Source organism: Lonchura striata, chromosome 11 (assembly GCF_046129695.1).
Source record: "Lonchura striata isolate bLonStr1 chromosome 11, bLonStr1.mat, whole genome shotgun sequence".
In the NCBI taxonomy this organism is placed as follows: domain Eukaryota; kingdom Metazoa; phylum Chordata; class Aves; order Passeriformes; family Estrildidae; genus Lonchura; species Lonchura striata.
Genome location: NC_134613.1, coordinates 9,385,767 through 9,400,522, shown reverse-complemented (window position 1 = coordinate 9,400,522; position 14,756 = coordinate 9,385,767). Strand labels below are relative to the sequence as shown.

The following is a 14,756-nucleotide window of genomic DNA, read 5'->3' as shown; positions in this document are numbered from 1 at the left end:
CAGCCCCTGCTACCTGTCTTTAATCCTCTGCACCCTCCTCTTCATCTGCTGATGAACCAGCTGTTGGTCATGCAACATTGGTTTCCAGGCGTTTTCCACTTCTCACAACAAGTACATTCAGATTTTGTGATTTCCTCTCAGCTTCACGACACTTTCCAAGACCAGCTGGCTTTCTGATTCCACCCTGCTAATGCCTGCCTACAGGACTTCTCCCATCTCTAAACTGGATTAAGTGCTAACTCTGCATTGACACTTCTGCTGCTCAATAGCAATAATTTGCCTGCTAACAGGGGCAAAAAAAAGTACTGACAACACAAAAAATAACATACATACTAAGGAGTAAAACTGGGGCTCACATGTAAGCCCTTAAGCAGGTTATCTTATGGCTTACTTTTTATTTAGAAAGAGGCTTGAAGCAGGGGGGTATATGATCAGAGGAACATTAATCAGTTTTAACCAGCTATAGCTTTTCTAACTTTTCCATTAATGTAGATCATAGAAGTTGCACTAGAGATTGGGACCCACATACAACAGAAAACTACTTCTGTGGACAAGACACATTAAAAAAAAAAAAAAAAACAAAGGAAAAGAGAGTTGCCCAATTTCACCAAGTAGCAACAAAATAGTGAACAAAGTAGCAACAAATCTGCTGATATAATCCACCACATTGCCCATGAAATGTCTCCTTTTCAATGCTTTCTGAGTCTTGCTTTACTCTGAAGTCGAATCTCAATCACTTGTAGAAGTGATTCTAGTAATGCAGAATCTGAAATGAAAAAGCACCAGAAAGTTTTTGTTCTCTAAGGCAGTGGCTGATTCTTCAAACTTAGGACTGGAAAGCAGTAAGTACCCCAATCCACATTCCTCACTGCAAGATCAACTAACCTATTATTGCTACAAGAGACATGAACTTCCCATAAAAATTGTTCTTTCCTTTGTTTATCCACACTTGTGTTTTCTAGACCTCTTACATTCTGCATCTCCTGCTACTGTAAAATGATCCACCTCAGAAGCACTCTAGCACGAATTTGTTGTTCTCCGTGTTTGACAGTCAGGCAGATTTTCAATATTCATGAGCATTTGTTTCAGTTTGTAGCAAGTATCCACCCTTGACAGATTCCTTCAACAAAACTACACTTAAAGTAAAAGCTGCTCAAGGCTTTCTGCTCTTTCTCTATTCAGAGCTGCATTAGGCTTGTTTGAGTCTGCCACTGAACAGATGATTTAAGCAAGAACCAGCAAGAGGGGCAGCATGAACCAAGCAACTATGGCAGATTTTTTTGTGTGAGACTAAGTGGAATTCATATTGGGGAACCAGCAGCAGAGCACAGTTGCAAAAGAAAAATGCATGCAAGTCCCACAGTTACCAGAAGTGAATATAATCTGCTAAACAGAACAGCAGCATATTGAAGAAAAGTAAAAAACATTATCCTATAACTCACAAGGTGACTCTGACACAGTCCATGCCATGAGTCCTGTACAGAAATCATGTCATGTACATATCCAGCTGGGGGGCAAGCTGCACTGGCTGTAAACTCTGGGGGTTATGCAGTATTTGCCCAGACATACAGATGTTCTATGAGGTGCTCCTTGTAAGTAACAGCTACCATCAGTTTTAAAAATTTGCCAAACATTTAGGCTTTAACTAAAAAAGCTCCCACAAAACTCCTGACATTCACCTTGCTGAAAGCCACCATGACATAGCAGTTATATGTACGCAGCACCTTGGACAGAGTTACAAGAGGTTTTAACAGCAAGAGTGCAAGAGGTCTTGCCACTGATTCCATGCTTCTGTCCTATCTTGAGCAGCAAGCTTCCATGCCTTTGTGGTAACCTTTCCTTGGTGCTCCAGATCAGATATTACTCACTGAATGCACACACCAGCTGCTTCTGTTGGATGTCTGCAATGCACTGACTTGTAGGGAGAGGGTTTACTGCAATGCTGCGTGCCTGACTATGCTGGATGAGTCATTCCTGCAGAATAGAGACTTGAGTCCTTAGGAACAATTCCTGACAACAGAGAGATTCCTAAGAGCCATACCTTGCTGTGTCTGTCTTGAGAAGAAACAGGATGTCAAGAAAAAGGCCATGGATGTGCCAAGGAGAACTTTTTGGTTCTACATCTCAAACTGGACTCATCCTCTCCCATACTGATATTCTTCCTTTGGAGGGTGTGCCACAATAAAACAAAAGCCTTATAACTCACTTGGCCAATTGTACAGCCTACTTAGGGCATTGAAGGATTTATTTCCAGTTCCTATTCAGATCAGCTGGTGCTGTGTAACACATCCTCTATTATAGATGTTTTTCACAATGCTCTTGTCCAGGCTGTGAAGGACACTGCAGTATCCAATCAACACTAAAGCCCCTGGTGTTGATCCAGAAGGGCAGGGAAGTGACAGAGCCTGCAGAAAGCTCTCTGTAGAAAAGATTTGTCAAAACTGGACAAAGTTATACATCCAACTATAACATATTTCAGTTTCTCTTAAGAAAACAGCTACTCTGATACAAATTACTCTAATCTGACATTTCCTTCTGTCCTGTGTTGCTGTGTCTCACCATGGGACCTTGCACAGGTTGCTAACTACTTTGTTCACTTGAAAAGAGGCAACTGATAACCTGCTGACCTGTTCTTCAGACATGAGTCTGCTTCTGTTTCCCCTTATGGCCATGAAAGTCTACCTGTGATAACAGTTTAAATATTGCCCTGTTGTTTTTTTGAACATTAACACTGACATAATCATCACTCAACTGACTCCCCAAAATGTAAAAAATACAGCATTTTTATATCTTGAGCCATTGACTGAAATATTGGCACGTCTTAATCACAGCAGAAATTTGGGGGGAAAAAATTGAAATTCTCAAAAGAATGAGTAGAAAATTATTTCGCTGTTACCACAGGGTCTGTTTAACCATAACTGCAATATTAACTAGTTGCATAAAGCGTCCAAGTATACCATGCTAAACCCAAAGCATCAAAAGATAGAAGATAGGCAACTTGAAAAAATAACAGCTGTTTCACTAATAGTTTAGGAGCAGAAAGTGAATTCATCCTGTTAGTATTTTTCTTCCTATTTGAAGTTTAATTTTATGGTAAGAAAGCACACGAAACATACAATTTGATATTAACAACTGCAACTCACTTCAAGGGACTTTATACCAATTTTCAAGCTTCATTTTCAAATGGTAAGATAGATCAAAACAGTGACTTAAAGGGAAGACAAAACTGGTTTTCTGCCAAGAAGCGACATTCTCTCTAAGTGAATGTATTCATCACTGGTTTGTCTAGTCATTTACAAAATATAACACAAGTTATTTGCCTTAGTCTGAATTATAATATTTTCTCTTTTTTAATCCATGGAAGTTTTTCCAATAAACCACTGGGTAATGCTGCATTACCTTAAAGATATTACAAACATCTATTATAATTTCTATAGTATTGCTGTTGAGATTTTTTTTTACATTTTCTATTGCATTTAGATAAAATATTATTTAAATTTTTTGTTAGGCATCACTGTAATTTCTTGTACCACATTTGATAGCCAGGAAGGAGACAGTGATAAAATACATTAGTGGCTCTATAAAAGCTTAAATCTGAGCATCTGGAAGGCTTGTACTGAATATACCCTTATACAGATAATCACAGAGAATTTACAAGCATAGAAGAATTATAGGCAACGAGAAATAAATGCAGAGTAAAGCTGTTTAAATAAAAAGGCTTTCTCTTCAGAGGAATAGAAAATGAGTCATAGCAGGTATATCTTAAAGACATTTAGATCAAGTCAATGGAGATAGCAAGCAGAGATGAAAGTATTGTTTAGTACTAGACAAGTAATTTGAAGTAATACCCATTAGTGGGAAAGACAGAGCAGTGATGGGCACACAGATAAGCTGCTTCTTTTGCTAATAAACTGAGATGTTTACAAGACAAAAATCAAAACACAGATACACAAGGACACTCCTTCCTTAAACATCATGGGTTTCACATGTCATTTAGAGAATTCCCTGTTGAGGCAGACAATTATACATTTAATTGTACAGTAAGTAGCTACAGCTGGCTTTGTAAAAGTGCTCAGGAAATAAAATTCTATCTTCCTCTACAGCACTGTTGTCAAAATTAGGGGACTACACAGGAAAGCTAAGCAGAGTAAAGAGCTAAGCAGTATACATTTTTCATAGCCTTGGTATCCAGCCCCACTGCAGTAAAAACTAGAAGTTAAAATCACGGGCCAGGACCACACACTGTTACACATTCCTTAGAAAAACAGCAAGAGTGAGAGTGGCAAAAGGGAAAAAAGATTACAGTAGCAGGTGAAATTTTCATTATAAACCTCAATCACATGGCTTTAAGCATTTCCTGCAGAGGTTTTCCAGACATATCCCAAAGCACTACACCCCTATACACGTTCAAGACCAGTTTCAATTCCTGTTTTCAGCTGTATCATTAGCAAAAATTAACATTCAATACAAAACACTCTCAAGCACCACAGTGCCCAGTTTCCTGCCTGGAGATGTCCTGACCCCCAGAGATAAGTACTTCACCTGACTGCATGATAACAGTGTGCTACTGACATCAGAGAGCCAACCCACATCATTTCTGGCAGAAGTAACACTCACAGCCTATTAAATAAGCATAAAACCTCGTTTTTTATTCAACTCTAATAACATTTTTCACAAAAGGTAAAGTTTCTGCTTCTGAAATGAACATTAAAGCAAAATAAGCACCAAAAGAATTAGGAAGATTAAAATAAGCAAGCCATGAAAGGAATTTTCAGCTTTTGAAAGACAACCTTTTCTTACAATAAGAGGTCAAGAAAACCAAAATCTGAACTGTGTTCCTTCTACCTTCACTTGACTAGTCTTTCCCATGGGAATAGTGGGACAAAATTTTTGCCTGGGTATTTTACTCTGACTTTATTCCTTTCAAGAAGCAAAATGTGTTGCAGTATCAAAGCAGGCTTGGGGACATTTTAAAATGGAAATACTTTTCCATTTCCTTTATCATTATTTCTTTGTATTGTTCAATTAATAAAGTTAATACTACCAGCCTATGAAGCTGGGAGTCACCTGGGGGACAAAGCAAGCAATACACAGTTATTCATGAAACTCAAGACTCTTGAGGGACATCCTGGTTTGTCATGAGGCACCAGGATGCAACTGTGCAAGCAATGGGCAAAATTACCCAAAGTAACACTTGCTAAGCATTAACTGACATTTATTTTGCCACTTTGCCTTACATCCATTAGAGGAGGAAAAGTGAACCCGCCACAAACACCTTCTGCTTTGATCCCGAATGTTTGGGCTTGGCGCTGGTGCCAAGGAAATTACAGCTGAAGCTTTTTTTTTCCATCTAGCACTCCTTGTCTGTAACTGGGCCCGTAATACAGCTATTACATACAGCCTGACAATCTCTAGCAGGGAGAAGAGCTAGATTCCACAGTCAGTACATAAAAACCATCACTGTAAATCTCTAAATTACTTTATACTGAGATAGTGTTTGGATTTCCCCTGGTAATGGCCCATGACCATCAGTCTGTGCTGAAGAAGTCCCCCAACCACAGACACATTCTCTCTTGCAATCACAGATGACCATGACCAATACTGCACAGTACAGAAGAATCTTCTTAGAGAAGGAAACATTTTAATACATACTTAGTTGTCTGTGTGGCATTTTTCTCTCAGTTTATATTCCTTCAAACGTCCTTTCACCCATTTAATTAGAATCTGACTAACACTGTGATGACAATCAGCAGAAATTAGAGGTAAGAGGGCTGCAGGGGTTCAAACAGTAGACAAAAACTATTTCTCATTATTTGCATGGAATCAGTTTGAAAAAGTCCAGTTGAGCTGGAATCTAAGTAATCCTGAACTGAAGTTAAGTCTGTATTTGTTGTAAATAGAATCTATTAATCTATGGACAAAATATGTACACAAATTCTCTTAATAGCTTGAAAACAGTTAGGAAATGAATTATTATTATTAATTTACTACTTGCAAGCTTATGTTAATAATAGTGAGTTCATACATTACTCATGTCTTCTTTCTCCTGCCTTGTTTTTCAATCATAACCTATACAGCAAATACTCTAACCACAGACTGTATTTCTCATAGACTCTGTCACCTGTAGTTCAGTGAATCACATCAAAATCTTGTACACATCCTACCAGTCTTCCCATTTACTGCATTGAAATTGATAACACCAAGTATCAATAGTCATCAAAATGATTTTGATATGGATATGAATAATATGAATATATTAATAATTACAGGCTAGCCCTGTACATTGACATTTAACCTAAAGATCCTTTAAAGAGGAACTTGTGAAAGAACTCCTGTAACAGGAATAAGATTAATTGCTAAAACCAGTGCAATGAACACAACTGATACCTCTGAGACTTAAACAAGCACCAAGGGAATAGTTCTCATTTATAACAGTACCAGCTGTTAGAAATAAGAGGACCAAACAGTGCCTCCAGCTGTTTCCCTCTGGCTGTACTATTTGGGTAATTGCAGACTTACCCTCTGAGATCCAGATGCTGAGCCTTTAAATGAAGTGCGTTTGAAGGAGCCGCTCATCCTCCGTAAGGAACCTGTGAACTTCCCTTTCTTAATCCCCTCCATAATGGATCTAGCACCCCAGCATCAAAGAAAACCCTGATTTCAGTCACGTAGTCTGAGCAGGTTTTTTCCTGAAGCCAACAATCATTAAATTACGGCTTAAATAAAAAGTAAGTCAAATGCATAGAACCAAATCAAAGCCAAATAATGAGACTTCTGTTCTGATATGGACCCTGTCACAAGTGCTACCAGCAGCCAGCCAAGCAGAAAAACAAGGCAATCCACTGATAGCAACTGCTGGCCCCCTCCCTCTTCTCTACTGACTCTATAATCAGGCTTAATGCACACAGCTTCTGCAAGCTATGGTTTTTAATGGACAGAGATTTAATAAATGGTGATTGAAGGTAAATCTACTTTAGAAGCAGCAGCCCAAAAGGTTTTTATTTGTGCAAAGCACAGGGCAGTCAGATGGAAATTGTTTTGGTATCAGTAGAAAGGCACATGAAAAGAGCAGATGGTCCTCAGCAGACCATGGGTTAGAGGCCTGGTGGAACCCTAAAGGATAACTGCTGATGACAAGTGTGCCTATACCAGGCAATACCCTGGGATGAGAGTGACAAGGTTTTAAAAGCAAACAACCCATAAGAATACCAGTCGGATTGTATCTAATTAGGGAATGAGGGTAGATAAGGTGTGGTGTGTATTACCTTCATGAATTCTCATTAATATCTCAATGCATCTGTTCTGTACTATTCTGCCTAAAATGTGCAGAGTGAGAACAAAAGTAGTTAGGAGAGGGTAAACAAGAAATTAAGATGAGACAAAGTACTTCAAAAGAACAACAAAGTTATTATTGACTAGGAAACATCTAGTTGGCTCCAGAAGACATCAGCAGGAAGTTGTTAGAGTCTGGTTTAGAAAAATAAAATGGATGAGAGTGCTGAGAAAACAGAGATCCATTTCAGAAAAACACACAGGGATGGCAGATTTGTAACTGTGAGGTTAAGTCAGAACCACTAAGTTAGAGGATTTAGTTAGTCATACATTTCTCTTTATGATATATTTTTAGGTTCATCCCTTTGTGCCTCAGTAAAGTTGGCATAGGTGCCTGCTTTCACCTGGTTAGAGAAGGCACAAAAAACTGTGCTGGAAAGCTAAAACAAAACAATGTGGAAGAGACTGATACACAGATGCATCAAATTTTTTGTTCTGGTCAGCAAAGAACAAAAATAGGGACACAATCTTCAAAAAGCAGAAATTTAGAAAACAAATCTGTTCTTTAAAACACAGTCTACAATGCCAGTAATTAACTCAACTAACTCAGTCCCTTTGGATGTGTGATTCCAAGTTGTCTGAGCTCCCTGTAACTGTTCTTGGTGCACTTTAAGGACCACTGGATTTTTACAAGTCATCAATACCAAAGGGATGTTTGCATTCAAGAGCCAGATGAAAGCAATTAGTGCAACAGAAGCTGCTGACTACTAACCCCAGCTGAAAAATCAGGCAACAAAGCTGATGTTCTTGCCCCCACTGTGCTTATATAACACCTCATGGGCCATTTCCACTAGATTGGGAAACAGAGACACGCACCATGCTGGCACTTTCAACAGCTCTGTGACTGAGAAGCACAAGTTGAACAGATTTTTCCAAAAGAGCTTGTGGTTTTAGGAGTGTAGTCTCACATTAGGAAACCTTTTAAATAAATGTTATTATGAAGGTTCCTGTCTCATGTTGGAGTTTTCTGCTTCATCAGTTGAGCTGATTCAATGGTTTGTGTGGCCTGGATCAGATCTGTGTAAGCACGTGGTCTAAATCAGCACAGAGGGAGGAAAGCACAATAATCTCTCACCACAGGATATTGCTGGACAACAAATGAGTATTTGGCACAGTGTGGAAGTGAAAAACCCTTAAACTGGTTCTGAAATGGAACAATTAATGATATAAAATGACACACTTCTCCATCATCCTCCACATTTTGTAATGAAATAAAATTGGTCAGCCTTGGACTATGACAAAAATAAGCACATACACCCCCATAAGGAGCAAGCAGAGTGCAGGCAACACTCTACCTGCAAGAGTCCATCAAGGTCCTTGACAGCCTGTGTTCTGGGAAAAGCAGGATGCACCCCTTTCAAAGTGCACAGAAGTAACATACTAAGACATAAGTAGTTGTACATCTTATTGATACACCATGGGAATTTAACATCTGCAGTCATGAACAGATCCATGTCCCAAAGGCCCTACCACAATGTATTTTTAAAAAGTGAAAAGTTTGGTTAGAGACAACTGTAGCTGTTTCAGCACCTAGAAAAAAACCCCAACACTGCTCTTGCTGTTCATAGAGCTCTATTCCATGACAACACATCAGAGATGTTTGATGTTGGTTTAAAACAAAAAGCAATAGATTTAAAGCTTTCATCTGCAGTCTACCAAGTCAGCTGAAATGTTTCCACTTAGCCTAGTAGTCAAACTACTACTACTAAATATGGAAAGCAGTAGCCCCATAATCCAATGAACTTTATTTACACTGACAGGAAGAGGTAAGATAGGCTTAGACCTCTGTAAAGACCTACATATAAGAGACACGTAGAATTAGGCCTTCCTTCTCTTTGCATTTAATATGAGTAGTAAACACAAGTTTCTTTCATAGGCAATGAATTATAAAAAAAAAAGCCTTAAAGCACTTTCAAAAAATGGGATGTCTTAAAAGAATGTTTTCTGTAAAAAAACAAGCTGTTTTGGTGTCCTTTGACATTTGTGATACAATATAAAAATTTCAAGAGTTGTATTTAACTGAAAAAACAGCCTAGGGTCCATTACACACTTAGCAGTTCTTGACTCTTTATTTTGCCTCCCTGAAGCAAAGCACGGATAGAAAATTGCTCAGTGCTGGTTACCTACCATGAGAATGAGCACTCTGGAGGTCACTGGGGACTGCTGGGTGAAGAGTTGGCTTCTTCTGTAAACTACATATCTTCAAAGCACTGCTGCAGCAACCTAGGCAAGAGCATATTCAGATTAAATATTTAACAGTTTACACAAAAACTCAGCAAGTGACTGGCAGCTGACAGCTAGAGGGAAGAGGTTCCATATTATCAATTCTACACCTAAACTCAGAAGAAGACTGGGCCACTTCGTGTACTTTTACTTCAGCAGTCTGTTTCTCCATTCTAGAGCCTTTCTTATTTAGCAACTGCCTGCCTCCTCTCTTTCTCTTGCAAAGAAAATAGCAAGTTTTAAAAAAAAAATAAAACAGTTAATGAGATGTGGACAGAAAAGATAAACAAATAACCTGTGTTTCTGCCAGTGGGCCTGTAAACTGGTGCCACTCTCACATATGAGAAATAATCTGCACCAATCATATAAACAACAAACCCCATGCTAGTAAGTAAAAAACATATGCAAGTAATCTTGTATCAATCACCTACCAAGGGAGTAGAAACCCACCATGTCACTCTGTCACCCTAGCCTTGCAGGTGATCAACCATCAGTTTCCCTGTATTTGTAGAATCATAGATAAAAAAAATAATAAGTTGGAGCAACTTGTGAGGCTCACCTAGTCTGAAAGGAGAGACAACCTGAAAGTTGGATCAAGTGATCAAGGACAGTGTTTCCAGTCCTCTGGGTAAACTGTTGCAGTATTTCACCATTCCCCTACCCAGAGGATTTTTTTATTATGTCTCTGGGGAATTTCCCTTGCTGCACTGGTTCTTTCTTCTGCACTTATGACAAGAATCTGGCTCCATCTTTCCTGTAACACCCCTTTACTTAGTAGAAGACTGCAACTTAATTCTTCCTTAGTCCCCTTCTTCCCAGGCTGAACAAGCTCGTCCAGCCTATCTTTGGATCTGGGACTTCCATTCTCCAACCACCCTCATCCCAAGGGTCCCCACAAAGATATTTGCAAATCCTGTACTGAGGGGCTCCCAAAATAAAGACAGTGCTCCAGATGCAAACTCCTAAGTGCCAATCAGAGGGAACAAACATTTCCCTCTCACTAACACAGCCTTCAGCACTGCAAGGGCACTCTGCTGACTGACCTTCAATTTGCTGTTCACTGGGATTCCAGGTCCTACTAACACAGAGACTTTGCATTTGCCTTAGTAAACTTTTATTAAGTTTGTGTTAGTTGATTCCTCCAGCTCGTTGGAGAAACAGCCTCTAGCTGTGTTCCCTTGGTATAGTTGCAAATTTCCTACAGGTGCACACAGCCCATCTTCCAGGTATCAAATATGTTACTCTATATTGGCCCATTCTTTATCACATTTTACACAGGAAATCATATTCAGACTGAATATTAGAAACAAAAAACTTGATAATCTTAGCAGTTTAGAACATTTGAATAGCACATTGTTTCAATGTGCTGAATTGAAGCACAAACAGAGAATTTTAGAGTCTGAATTTGTGATAGAGGGTCTTCCTTGGATCCCGATTTATTATAGCATCCTCAGAGACATAAGATCAGTTTTACAGCAGGCAGAAGCCCACTGAACAGCGGACTGAGCCAGCTGACAACTTCTTACATACACAGGGCTAGCTGCCAGCTGTTTAACCATTTTCCATGTGGTTGCATGATCACTGGTACTAACACTTGAGAAAATGTGCTTGGATGGGCTTCATTTGACACCAGAACACCATGGTGAGCTCTTCTCTTGGAGCTCTGTGGCTCTTTTCCCCTTCCTGAGTACATTAAAGGCTTGTATAGGCAGCACACAGCAATTTAAAGCACAATCAGCTTCCATCTCAGTGAGTAGGTGTTACATTAGAAATGGAAATTAAGACCTCATATCACAGAAAATGGTATTGGGAGAGCATTTTTACAGGAAAATTTATCCAGCATTGTACTTTTGACATTCCTGTGTTTTCAAACAGTATCACAAGAAGCTCTGGCTACTGTTAGCAGGGACATTATCTCTGATTAATAAAACTGAGTTACTTGGTTTCTTTCTGTGGTTTGAAACTATCTGGGATGGAAAAAAATAGCAATACAAAAAAAATGATAGCTGAGGACAGCACAAAATGTTATCTGTCCCTGCCCATAACAGGCTGTGTATTATACTTAGATTACACTGCCTAGAACTTGGTAGCTATTTCTGCAGCACTTTCCATCTAAACATTCAAGTGACTTGAACATAAAACTCCTGAACTTCAGCACCCTTAGGAAGAAAGGAAGCACTTCTCTCTAACAAATAAGGGAGTGGCTAAGATCTGTGTGATGGACAAAGCATGAACATCCAGATGTGACGAACACCTTTTTTCCTTTTGGTTGGGTTCTGGTTTCCTCCCCCTCACCCACAGTCTGATGGCAGGGTGGATTTCCAGAAGAAAACGAGTCACAGCACCCAGCTTGTCTGGGCTGCACATTTCCTCATCCATTAGTTACTCATATACTGGTAGCAGGGGATATGCACCACATATATTAAATAATACCTTCCTGAGAAAGGATAACAGACCCACACTTCACACATCAATGTAATTTTCTGCTTGTGCTCGCTTTCTCTTTTTCTTCCTATGAATATTATACAGATTAGTAATAGAATTTCAGCATAATTTTACAGATAAGGAATGGTGTAATTGGTTATAGGTTCCAATATTTATAAGACACTCACTAATTTTGATTGTTTAAGCTCAGACAGTTCCTGACCTAATTCTGAAAAATGCTGAAAAAGCAACAGCTCCTATAATAGCAAATGGAAGCTGCCACTTTTCTTCAATTCAGGTTCTTGTTGCCCCAAGTGACTTTTCAAAAACTGAAGCAGACAAAGACCCTTATAGAGCACAGAAGACTACCTAAATCAATTTGGTATTTATGAGGATCTAGCCCATGGTTAATGGTATTTTGGAAAACTCTGGCCTCGATGGTATATTACATGCCATGTCCCCATGTACAATAATTTACTTTGCATGCAAATTTCCTCCTACTGGAATTAGAGAGCTGGTGACAGCTTCCTGCTGCTCTCAGAGAGGCAGAGCTGAAACCAGGACATTGGAATCCTTCCCTATGGGATCATATTCACTTTCCAACCCAGCTGAAAGAGCTGGTGGCACATTTAGAATCACTTGGGAACAATCTGACAAATCATGCCCTTCTGTAAATGGATAGGTCTTCCAAGCTAAGAAAATTGATTTGTTGACTTCTGGTTCTCTGAAATATGGGGGAGGTAAAACCTGAATTCTAAAAATAGGACTATGAATATAATAATAAGAAAAGATTTTATGGAGACGGAACTTCATAACTGTTTTAGGTATACTAAAACAGAATAAGCAAATTGTTACTCTGGATACAAAGCTAAGCCACTAAAAACATTCTATGATTTCACTTCTACTTTAAGGATAATGACAACAAATAAATTACAATGATGTTCAGACACAGCATACTCAGAAGTGACTTTACTTTTAGACAGAGAGAAAACCATAACTCTTTCCAGTCCCCATAGTCATAGTAATAAAATAAATTAGACAACAGAAAGGATTACACTGCACTTCATGTGATTATTTGACAAACCAGCTTTGCTGAATCTTTTCCATTTTCTGTGCATCATCAGCCCTAAGAAATTACTTCTCACTGGTCTCAGACTTGTCTATGTGACAAGGCACTTCTTTGTCCTGAAGTGAAATACCTCCTAGCCCAGATTGGCAAATGATGAAAAGTACTGACATTCACCCCACATGACCATTATGATCAGTTTGTCTGAATAATCAGGTCAAGATTTTTTCTTCATTTTCCCTATATTTTCATTATTTTCCAAGCACTCTGCTCCTATTCAAACAAGTAGATGTAATAAATAAAATGTCTTTAAATATTTTCTGTTAAATATGGTTTGGAATGTTTTTTTCCTATGTCTAAAACAGTCTGAAACTGTCTGTACATCCATACAATTACTTTTGCTCTGTAATAAAAGCAGAATGCTATCTCTGTGATTGGAACCACAAAGTGCAGCTAGAGGGGAGCACTCAACAGTTTGCTGGGCTGGACAGACTGGAAAGATGCTGGGGGCCTCCTGGGTGTGAGCAGGGTATAAACCTAAACTCAAAATGCAAACCAGACTGATTTCAGAGGTAGAACCACTGTCCCTGATGGTGGCCCACCACTGAAGATGAGATTCAGGCTGGGTAGCTTTAACATATACTGCATAAACACAGGCAGAAATCAGCTTCAGCCTCACAATACTAAAAGCAAGTGGGATTTTGACATAGATTTCAATGAGAACAGGATCTCAGAAGAATTACATAAGGTTTTGTTTTCATTTGATTTGAGTATAATCACTGTTTCAGTATTCAATAAACCACTTGTATCAATGCATTACCATGTCTCAAACAAAGCTAGTTAAATAAATCCAGAACATTTCTACGAGCAGCTAGAGGCTGCAGGAAAGAATGTTTGTTACTTAACTAGTAACAGCGAACTTGAAAGGGTAGTGAAGAAAAAGAGAACCGAAAAACTGGAGCATAAGCAAAATTAGTAATTTAATGACAAGTAAGCATGGAAGCCTTGAACTGCCCCACTGCATACCAACGCACAAAACTCCACTGATCTGAGAACTGAAAGAATGAGGTTGTAGTTCTGGAAGTTGCTTATTTCCACTTCCCACCACAAGCCAGTATCTGCAACTAGTGATGAAAAACCTGCTCCCTGCTGGGGTAACCAAGGAATGTCTGAAGAGCAGATGTGCTGGAAGTTCTGCTAATATTCAGCATAATAAATGATAGAACAAGGCTTCCTACTATTCTTCACGATTCCTGAGGTGGAAAAAGCAATTGGTTCTTACTAGGAAATAACTGAATTGCTATCAATTCTGAAAACAGCTAAGGACAGACTTCCCTGCGATGCTTTGGTAACGTATCAATTCTCTAATTCATAGCACTGGGTTCGGCTGCGACGCTCCAAGCACAGAATACCCAGTCCTGCATCGACTGTGTGGGATCCAGGGGAAATGCTCCGCACGGGGTGGGATGCTGGGAAGTGCTCCCGCTCCCCAAACCCGGCACGTCCCCCTGCCCGCCTTTCGGCTGCCACCAGCGCCACCTGGTGCTGCTCTGCAGTGCCCGTTTCCTTGGGAATGCCAGGAATTTCTCATGGGAATACTGTCCATCCTCCCTCCAGAAATACAACCATGGCTAATATTTATACACTGGCATGTGGGAAAGGTCAAATATGTTCATCTTTACGTACAATGAATTGTCCAGAAGAGGTTTAA

The 14,756-nt window shown here is 39.3% G+C and overlaps 1 long non-coding RNA gene across 1 annotated transcript in view; it reads left to right on the top strand.

Annotated features, from left to right (window-relative positions):
• The window catches only part of LOC144246949 (uncharacterized), a 45,599-nt gene extending 31,145 nt beyond the window's left edge, over nt 1-14,454 (top strand). Inside the window, exon 3 of the long non-coding RNA XR_013340661.1 lies at nt 14,421-14,454. This is a non-coding gene — a long non-coding RNA (uncharacterized LOC144246949). The remainder of the gene's footprint in view (nt 1-14,420) is intronic.
• Nucleotides 14,455-14,756: the final 302 nt, after the last annotated feature.